Below are 9964 nucleotides of genomic sequence, written 5' to 3'. Positions count from 1 at the left end.
TTTCTTGTCTTTTTTTATATTAACCATCCTAAAAAGCATGAGGTAATATCTAATTGTGGTTTTGGTTTGCATTTCTATGATGATTAGTGATGTTGAGCATCTTTTTGTGTACCTGTTCTGTTGGCCACCTGTGTCTACTTTGGAAAATTATCCATTTAGATTGCTCTGCTCATTTTCCAATGGGATTGTTTCTGTTTTGCTATTGAGTTTTGTAAGTTATTTAATAATTTTGAATATTAACCCAGATACATGATTATCAGATACATGATTCGTGAATATTTTCTCCCACTTGGTACGTTGTCTTTTCATTTTGTTGATGGTTTCGTTTGCTCTGTAGAAGTTTTTTCACTGATGTAGTCCTGCTTGTTTATTTTTGCTTTGTTTCCCTTGCTTTTGGTATCAAATCCAAGATATTATTGCTAATGATACTAATGATGTCACAGAGCTTACCTGATTTTTCTTTTTTATGTAATATATAATGTTCTCTAACATACTTTATAATATAATTTGCATGATTTTTATAGTTATTGTTTGCCTCTCTTCCAGAATGCAAGCTCCATAAAAGCAGAGATTTCTCTTGTCATATTTTCCTATTGCTGTCTTTCCAGTGCCTAAAAGAATACCTAGCACATAATAAACACTCTATAAATATTTATTGTATGATGATTGAATTTTATAGATAGTAATATAATTTAAAATTGATTATCCTATAAGTTTTAAGCTTTTCTTGGTTACTACTACATGATAGAGAAGTTTAATCAAAATTCTTGGGACCAAAATTTCTTAAGGTGTGTTTGATGGAACATGACTCTCACAACATACTCTTGTCAAATAAATTTTTAATATATGGTTTACCATACCTCCTTCTTGGAGATATGAAAAGTGTGTCAGTATATTATAGTCTCTGAGATAGTGCACTGTACAAAAACCTCTTTAATTCGAATCCAGCATTTCCTAAATTTACTTAATGTACCTCTTTTTTCATGGAGCAGCTATTAGCATACCTATGGAGTGTTTGTTCTGATGCATACATTGGGGAAACATTGTTCTAGAACAGTGGTTTAAAAATAATAATAATAATATCTAAAGGGGTTTTAACCCAGAAATACAAATTGGCTTAGCATATGAAAATCAGTCATTGTAATATAGTATATTAACTAAATAAAAGATAGAAGCCTCATGATCATCAAAGCATTTGACAAAATTCAAAATTCCTTCATGAAAAACATACTCGGGATCCCTGGGTGGCGCAGCAGTTTGGCGCCTGCCTTTGGCCCAGGGCGTGATCCTGGAGACTCGGGATCGAATCCCACATCGGGCTCCCAGTGCATGGAGTCTGCTTCTCCCTCTGCCTATGTCTCTGCCTCTCTCTCTCTCTCTGTGTGACTATCATAAATAATTAAAAATTAAAAAAAAAAGAAAAAATACTCAACCAATGAGGAGTACAAGGAAATTTCTTCAACCTGATGAATGACATCTATCAAAAAAAAAAAAAAAAAAGAAAGAGAGACTCAGTTTACATCATCAATGGTGAAAAACTGCAAGTTTTCTCCCTGTGATCAGCAATCAGAAAAGAATGTTAACTTGCACTATTTCTACAGAACATTAACTAGAGATGCTAACCAGGGCAGTTAGACAAGAAAAAGTATAGAAGCATCCAGACTGTAAAGGAAGAAATAAAACTATCTCTATTTGCAGGTTACATGATTTTTATGTCAAATACACATATATTATTAGACCTAATAAAATGAATTCAGCACTGTTGCAGGACATAAAACCAGTATACAAAAATTCATTATATTACTATGCACAAAAAATAAATAAACCAGAAATGAACCTAAGAAAACAACTCCATTGATAAAGCATCAAAAGGAATAAAATGCTAAGGAATAAATCAAACAAAAGAAGTGCAATGTAAGCACACTGAAGAGTACAGAACATCATTAAACTTTAAATCAATGGAGACCTAAATAAATAGAAAGACATGTTGGAATGGAAAGAATCAATGCTATTAAGATGGAAATTATCCACACATTGATCTCCAAATTCAACACAATTCCAATTAAAACTACCAGTTGAATTTTTTTCCCAGAAATTGACAAGCTGATCCTAAATTCATGTGGAGGCTCATAGGACCCCCAAATAGCAAAGACAATCTTTGAAAAGAACAAAGCTACGAAATGTACTTCCCTATGTCAATACTACAAAGCTTCAGTAATCAAGATGGTGTGGAACTAGCCAAGGATAGACATATAGATAAAGGAAAAGAACGGAGAATTTTCACAACAGATTAATGATGGAGCTGAGATTCAAACTCAGATGAAACATGAAAATCTGTTTCTTTACTACCAATTAAGTTTTTTTAGTTGTCGTTCTCCATATTCTCCACAATACCTAACCCAGCACCAGGTGCTTTATAAGCAGTCAATGGTAACCAATGAATGAATAAAAATACTGCTGGTGATAACAGCTATCCCAGAAGGTAGTGAATGGGATATAAAAAAGAGGATTATACTTTTAAGGACAGCCCACCAAAGAAAGAAATTAAAAACTGTAATTGTTGGAGTGCCTGGGTGGCTCAGTTGGTTAAGCACCCAACTCTTGATCTCAGCTCAGATCTTGCTCTTATGGATATGAGTTCAAGCCCTGTGTTGGAGCCTACTTAAAACAAAACAAAACAAAACAAAAAGCCCCCCACAAAAACCTGTAATTGTCTATGTTCTGAATAAAAACACAGATGGAGTTTCTACTAACATTCTTCAACCTTCAGAATGGATTAGTAAGAATACGAAGTTAAAAATTATCAGTCTCAGGCCGAAAAATTATCAGTCTCAGTCCACCCGGGTGGCTCAGCGGTTTAGAGCCACCTTCGGCCCAGGGCCTGATCCTGGAGACCTGGCATCGAGTTTCACGTCGGGCTCCCTGCATGGAGCCTGCTTCTCCCTCTGCCTGTGTCTCTGCCTCTCTCAATCTCTCTCTGTCTCATGAACAAATAAATAAAATCTTAAAAAAATTATCAGTCTGAAATATAAAACACTATCAAACTTAAGACCAAAAGTGGAATTAGAGTAATTAGGAGGCATTTACCTCATAGTTCCACTTTTCCTGCCAACTTATTATTTTCAGTGAGATTGAAATATTTTAGCTATGTAGGTGGGGAAATTTTACATATATACTATACAGGTGACATTTCCTCGGAAGTCCCAGGAGCCACTATAACTTTTAAGATCCTTGGAAATTTTTAGTCTGGAATGGATTCACAAAACAATCCTAAGGATTTTAATGTCATCAGTGACTAATACGCTCCATCTCAAACCTGCTTTCTCGGACACAGAGAATAAAATGCTGTCACAGTCAAGCTCAGAGGTGATAGTGTTGGAGCACTAAGCCCGTTTCTAACAAATTTAGATTCGACTGTTATTTTGTCTTTCTCCTATCCTAGTGAATTAGTCCACAAGAACATGGCATATTCTTTGGAAGCTGAGAACCTATCTTCTTACAGTCTGGGATGCATGCCTTACAGCTTGGATTGTAGGATATACTTGTGGCAGCTGCTCAACAACACAGGGGAAGGATGTCCAGAGGAGACTGTGGGTGAATGATAGGCCAAACTGCTCAACTTCTTATTAATCTCCTTTTTAGACTTGAGAGCTAACCACAAGCAGTTGCATGCTTTGGTAAAAGTGGATCATAGAAACGGAAATAAATGCCATATCTGGCACACATTGTAGACTCATTCCTTTGGATAGTTGAATGTAAAGAGTTGTCTTTTATGAGGTGATAATGTCTAACAGGTATTTTTAAAGGGCTTATATTATATCTTATAATATTATATAATTTAAGCTATTTTTAGGTAAAGCAAACAACATCTGAACATTGGTATTTCATTGTCACTAACCCATAAAATCATAGAGAATAACTTACTTCATTTTTAGAACTTAAATTTTCCTGCTTGTGAAAACAACGATAATAAAAGTCATCTTTCTATTCCTGTGTTAACAGGAAAGCTATTGCACAGATAACATAAAATATCACTTTGGCATGAATTTAGCCCTGAAAGAGTGATGTGGGCCTGTGCTAGAAGAGTACAGGACCTTATAGGGTACCTTCTTGGTAGCTAAACTTAAAAGCCTAATTTATCTTCCTACTCTTGTTTACCCTTTGCTCTGATTTTAATATGTAGTCTTTTAACTCGTTATATTATATATTTATTTTGTAAGATACCTGCCCAGAACTCTTTTGGAAAAAAATGAGGGTATAAATAATCAAATTTAATGAAACTGTACAATCCACTGGATTTTCTTGAGCATACACTGGGTATTTATGGGGGTGATGAAACGAACAATAAAAAAAGTCCTAAGTCATTGCTTAGAACACCAACTTGTTAACCACTTAAAATGCATAAATCATGGGGCGCCTGAGTGGCTTAGCCCATTAAGCATCTGGCTCTTGATTTAGGCTCAGGTCATGATCCCACCTCCTGGGCTGGAGCCCCCCACCCTGCCCCCCTGGGCTTTGCACTCAGCAGGGAGTCTGCTCAAGATTCTTTTTCCCCTCTGCCCCTCGCCCCTCACATGCAGACTCTTTTTCTCTAAAATAAACAAATAAATATTTTTTAAAAGCATAAATTATATACAGATAAACAAGGCTTGCCCTAATGTTTGGGAGAAATTTTGAAATATAAAAATGCTCTAAGTAGAATTAAATATTTATTAACATACTTTTATACTTCATTCTAGGTACCAGACTCTAGGTTGGTTGTTTTGTATGTATGATGTATGTTCTCTTATTACCACCATCCCCACTTTCCAAATGAGGAAACTAAGGATCAGAGTCACTAAGCACCTTGCCTAAAGGCACCCTGTTAAAAAGTGGCAGCCAGGATTTGAAGCCAGGCAGGCTAGCTTTGGGTGTATTATACCATTATGTAGCATTAGTTCTTGAGACAGAAGAAAACGGTTGTGTGAATAGCTCTGTGATTACCAATTCTAAAGGCTCAGTAACATCATCTTGGGAAGAAAATGTGGGAGGTTAAAAACATTCTGAAGTCTGGGCCCCACTCAAAAATCATCATGTATATTTTCTAAAAGCCCCATAGGTGATTCTCTTCTTGCTCCCCTGGGTTATGAACTACGGAACTAGATGAACCATAAGCTTCACTTAATAAACTAAAGAGCAACAAAGACTCTGAAGAGATCTTCTATATTCTGAGCAGGCTCTTCAAAATCTGTGGAATATAGGAATGCAATGAGTGCAGTGTCATAGTGATAAAACAGTTATGAAAATAGTCATGACCCAAAGAAACCAAGCCATATAGAGGCCCTGAGCTTTTACTCCTTTCAACAAAAGACAACATTTGCAGCCATAGGACGTTATTGCCTATTTTCAAGAGAATACAGAAATGTCAGTCCAGAGTGAACAAGGGCAGATGAGGCAATACCTCCTTTACAGCCTGTTTAAGTTACACTTTCCATTAACAGAAATGGGAAGATGTACCATTGTAAAAAGGCCACTCGCTTAGCTAAAAGTATAGCCACATGCTCCATTTTCAATACATGAAAAAGAATGTCCTTTTAAATTTTTTTTTAATTTATGATAGTCACACACACACACAGAGAGAGAGAGAGAGAGAGGCAGAGGGAGAAGCAGGCACCATGCACCGGGAGCCCGACGTGGGATTCGATCCCGGGTCTCCAGGATCATGCCCTGGGCCAAAGGCAGGAGCTAAACTGCTGCGCCACCCAGGGATCCCAAGAATGTCCTTTTAACTTATGTTTTATGGTCAAAACAATGCAAAATACCTTTAATAACTTTGATTTGTGATAGAATATCACAGAGAGCGAAGGTTAATATATACTGTGTGCTCAGAAACAAGATTTTATTTGGAAGAGAGAGAATCAGAGCAAAGGATCAAGAAAGAGATGAAATGAAAAAGGCTTGATAAAGTATGGCCAAGTAATAAAACTAACATGTATTTTTCTTGAGAGGTGTGATTCCACCTGGAGACACTTTAATGTCAACCCTCCCAACCTTTTCAATTATTTTAGTTCCTGGAGTTTCCCAGATGCACAAAGGATTTAACAAATTATAAAGACCACATCAGTGAATTATTCACTTGACTCCTCATTGTATATTTCATTCACATCAACACTGCTAGACACAGTCGTATCAGGTGCCAAGTTCCTGAAAACAAAGGCTGTCTTTTCCTCAGTAATGGCTTAGATGCTTCAGATCCTTTATGGTCTGATGGAGATGTAACAAAACAATATATGTCCTCAAAACCTCCTCATGTTTATTCTTGCACTAACAGACGGATTTGCTAATGAAGTGACTTGACAAAGTCAAGCTGTTTGTAGTTTGAAACTATAAAATAACTCCTCAAGAATTTGGAGAGCCCTACATAAATTCAAATAAGCAAAAGGGATTATCATTCTGTATAATCCTCTATAGACTTTCACTTTTGAGGTATACTAAATTGTTTGATGATAAGGGAGAAACCCACCAAACAATATAGAAAGAAATAACCAAAAAAAGGAATAATAGTAACTGGAATTACAATAATTTGGACAAGGTGTAGGTTGACATTTTCCCCATTACGACAAGAGTAGTTAAAAAAGGTAGGCTAAACAAATTAATACTCTGCATAAGATTGCAGAGCAAGTAGTATTAAAATAAATATTTTCTGGCATTTTTTTTGAGACAAAGAGAGACTGAGTGTGCACATGTGCACACACAAGTGGGAGGAGGTGGTGCCAAGGAGGAGCAGAGAGAGAATTTCAGGCAGCCTCTGTTGTGCCCAAGATTGCGAATCCGAGAAACCACCAAGGAGCAGACACCCAGGCAAACACAAGAGGGTTTATTTACAAGCTGGAGCTTGGGTCTAAGCATACCGGACACAGCGGAGCAGGGACTTGGACCCCGAGGTGGGTTTCAGCTGAGTTTTAAGGGCTGGTCTAGGGGAACTTCAGAAGGGGGGAGGAATTTCTCAAGTTCTGTTTACATTCTGATATGGGGCTTTCAAGGGCATTGAGCTCCATTCTCATTCTGATATGGGACTTTCTGCCATGGGCATTGAGCTCTGTTCTTATTCTAATATGGGGCTTCATGCCCTTGGCTTGGGCTCTGTTCTCATCCTAATATGGGGTTTCCTAAGACATTAAGCTGTAAGCTGTGTTTTTTTTCCCTATAACTGAAATAATGTAAATTTCAGCTCTTATTCACAGGGGCCTGGGATGGCTGTACCTGTGCTAATGCTGAACTTAAAGTGGAATGGCCTTAATTTTCTCCGCCTGCACAGCCTCCACGCTAATCTATTAAACAATTCCTAATTTAAAATGCTTTAAAAGACACAATAGTATGCATAATTCTTTTGTTCATATGAGGTATTTTTCTAAGTTTAATTCCATGCTTTTATATCTAATATTTATTAGTATTGTAAAATATCCAACAAATTGGGAATGTTTACAATGATTTATGAGAGTATTTTTCTGCATTTCAACGTCAAAATGCTATCTGCAATTTTCTTTTTAACTTGAAATGTTTATTCATGGTTCAACTTAAGAGCAATATTTGGAACTATTTCCATTCAGGTGAAAATTTAACATATTTGATTACTTAAAAAATATTAATTTGCCTTATATCATCTGGCTTCATGTTTGTTTTTGTCTGATACAGACTGACAATTGTCCTTAAAATACAAATTTAAAATAAAATAAAAATTCTGCCATTTGTCTTTTTTTTTTTTTTAACTTCTTTGCTCTCCCGTGGGCTGGCTGGGCTCAGAGGCAGGTGGATCGCCGCTCCTTCCAGACCCAAGCCCAGGGCGCTGGATGGTGATGCTTCACCCAGGGTGGGGGCAAAGTGCCCAGGGTAGCAGCACTTCTTATTTTTGGTGGAAACTGCCCCTCGCTCCTGCTCTCAGGACCTGGGGGTGTGCGCACTCATCGCGACTGTCCCTCTCTTAAGTGGGGCACTCCGCGCGCCCCCCACCCCCCGTCACCTCTGCGCGCCCCCCTGCAGCCCTTGCAGCGCCCAGGGCACCCCAGCGGCGGCCACTGAGCTTCGGGCAAGTTCACCAGTTGCCTCCGTCGCCGCCTGGGAATCTGGGGCCCCCAGCGACTGCGAGCCCCGGTCTCCCTGGGACCCGGCGAGGGCGCGCGGCCGCTGTGCCTGCCCCACCCGCCACCCCTGCGAGCGGGGAGGCCCGGAGAGGCGGGGGCGGCCAGCGGCTGGCCTGGGGCAGGAGCAGCGCCGCCCACAGCCCGGGGTCTGGAGCGCAGGGGAGGGGGAGCGGCCGGGGGCAGAGCTCTCCTCCTCGGGGGGGACCCCAGCCGGGTGCACAGCAGCACCAGCCAGCTGCCCAGACGCGCGGGGGGTCCTGGAGCGGGGCAGCCCCGGCGCCGGGGTGGGGGTGGGGGGGGACAGCTGCAGCGGGATCAGGCCTCCGTGGAAGCGTGGCTGGTGATCACCGGGACTTCGCCTTCTCTTACTTTGTTAGGAAAGCCACCAGGTAAGGAGGGGACTCCGGAGGACGCGACTCCGTGGCCGGTACAGTCGAGACGCCCAAGCGTGGGGTCCATCCCACTTGCTCACACTTAGATGCAACAGTGTACAGGCCGGACCCCTCCCTCCCCGCCCCACACCCCCGGCTGCCCTGGCGATGCCCGAGGGCGACTGTTCCCAGACACCCGCCTTCAGAGGCCTTCCCCGGGCCCCCTCTAGCCTCCGGGGCCCCCTAAATCTTAGCGCCCCCCAAACCCTCCCCTGCAGCTCCTCCGGGAGCACCATGTCCAGCCTGGTCGCAGCGGCTCCGCTCCGCCCGGCCCCCCTCGCCGGCCCTCGCGGGGCGGGGAAGCCGGCGGGGGAGAGCGGAGGAGCCCGAGGCAGCAGCAGGCGGCGTCCTCCCGGGGTGAGTGCGGTCGCCTGTCGCCCCCCGCAGTCCCTCCCGGGCTCGCGCGCTTCCTTCCACTCTAGGCTGCGCCCAGGGCTCCGCGGCGCGCACGGAGGCGCTGGGGAGGGCGGCGGCGGCGGCCAGCGGGGGGCTGGCGGGTCCGGGCCTGGCCAAGCCCGAGGCCGGCTCCTCCCGGTCGGAGCCCAGCGCCCGGGCGGCGGCGGCGGAGGGCGGGTGCCCTTTGGAGACCGAACAAGGTAGTTCCCGAGCATCCCCCCCTTCCCACTTCCCTTGGGGGCGCGGGGCTGGGTGCGGGGTGGGGGCGTCGGGGTCACGCCAGCGGGGGGGTGTGTATTCTAAATAATACACCTATTAGAATTCTATCAATCCATTTTTTCATTCTTACTTGCTACTCTGCATGGTTTTATAGTCTCTGGGTCTGCGCTAATATTTCAGTGCATCGACTAGTTAAAAGGGAAAGGAAAGATGGGTGTAAAAACAAGAAAAGCAGTCGATTTCAAGTAGAAGAAGTAAGCACCTGCTTGTTCTCAAAGATGCTTCTGGTTTTTAATCAGCTCAGAAGTCTGGAAAACCCTTGTAAGCAAGAAAACAAGCTATTTCATCTGGCTTCGGTTTCCATTTCACCGCCAAGAAGGATTGATGGCTTGCGAGTCTGACCTGTCACTCATGGAAATTAGCTTGCTTTATTCAGTTACCCAGGGAACGTTTGGGTTTATGGACTCCTCTACTGTTATGAATTATACATGGCCTTTTTTTTCTTCTATTGTAGATGGATCTATAGTTAAGTATGCAATGTTCGAGAGCTTTTATGGGTCATAGAAAGCCTGTCATGATAGGACTGCAACTATACTAAATACTCAACTTTCACTCATATACAAATAAGCAGTAAGTACCATGTTAGGGTAGTACACACATGCGCATTTGCTAACCACTGCTAATTTGGTTTGCTAATCACTGCTAATTTGGTTTTGGGTTCAAAATTTACTTTTTTAAATTTATAACAATATACCTCACCTTCCTGAGCAGAACACGTTAATAAAAGGTCTTTCTTGA

At 41.9% G+C, this 9964-nt stretch overlaps 1 long non-coding RNA gene across 6 annotated transcripts in view; it reads left to right on the top strand.

Moving 5' to 3' along the window:
* The first annotated feature begins 8423 nt into the window (after nt 1-8423).
* LOC140611763 (uncharacterized) overlaps nt 8424-9964 on the top strand; it is a 41158-nt gene continuing 39617 nt past the window's right edge. For 3 of the 6 annotated variants that reach the window (XR_012012929.1, XR_012012931.1, XR_012012925.1), the window contains exon 1: nt 8424-8509. This is a non-coding gene — a long non-coding RNA (uncharacterized lncRNA). Of the gene's footprint in view, nt 8510-8862; nt 8909-9039; nt 9148-9320; nt 9797-9964 lie in introns of those variants that run through there. The other 3 variants (XR_012012928.1, XR_012012927.1, XR_012012926.1) reach the window with 3 other exon arrangements.

Source organism: Canis lupus, chromosome 20 (assembly GCF_048164855.1).
Source record: "Canis lupus baileyi chromosome 20, mCanLup2.hap1, whole genome shotgun sequence".
Lineage (NCBI taxonomy): Eukaryota > Metazoa > Chordata > Mammalia > Carnivora > Canidae > Canis > Canis lupus.
The sequence above is the reverse complement of the archived record's forward strand: the minus strand, read 5'-3'. Positions and strand labels throughout refer to the sequence as shown.